Below are 854 nucleotides of genomic sequence, written 5' to 3'. Positions count from 1 at the left end.
TTTGTGATATCAGATCTTGGTACAGTATTTGTATAAGATTGAATCACACGAATCTAGCCTGAATTCATGCTATATAACCCCGTTATTAAGCTGCTGGCCCGCATGCCAACACTGGTCCGCCAAAGATTTTAATCCGGCTCGAGCAAAATTGCTAAAAAATAAATCATTTTCTGGCCAATTTTCAGTACTTACATAAAAACCTACTCTGGCATTGTTAACAAGAAAAGTGGCGCATTCAAGACTTGTGGGAGGGGGTGCTGAAAGAGAGAGTCCTCTGGGAATCTGGATGCTCGGAAACGGAAACTAAATTACCTTATAAATTGTTTTTATTTGACAAATTGAGTCAACAAAAACGAATTAAAGTATACTTTTTAATTGTGACATAAATCTGAGTTTCAAAATATTATTAGATTGATGGATGTGATGTAACCATCAAATGATCAGAATTACTGGTAATACTGTAAGATTAAGCTACTTAAGTTAAAGACAAATATAGATAGAAATTAAACATATAATTACTGTCATATTACAGACACTTACAATATATAAAACAAAAAACAAAAAGCGTGAAGTATAAATATAGAAAAACACATTTTGGAATACCTGTGAAAAGTCGATTATTGCGAGAAAGATAGGCCTATTGCAAACTGATAGGCCTATATTGAATATAATATAGACGGAAGATGAAGGGTCTAGATTGAATTTATGATTATAGATGGCCGGAAATCGCATTCTCAGACTTAACATTTGAAAATAATTTTCTTTAGTCCACCAGAAATACGGATTTGACTGGACAAAAAATTGCAACAAAACGTTTTATGATCTAAATATAAACTTAATTATATGTAAAACAA

This window comes from Anneissia japonica, unplaced genomic scaffold (genome assembly GCF_011630105.1).
Source record: "Anneissia japonica isolate Jap-2015-1 unplaced genomic scaffold, ASM1163010v1 scaffold670_len1213532_cov191, whole genome shotgun sequence".
Classification (NCBI taxonomy): Eukaryota; Metazoa; Echinodermata; class Crinoidea; order Comatulida; family Comatulidae; genus Anneissia; species Anneissia japonica.
Note: the sequence above shows the minus strand (reverse complement) of the source record.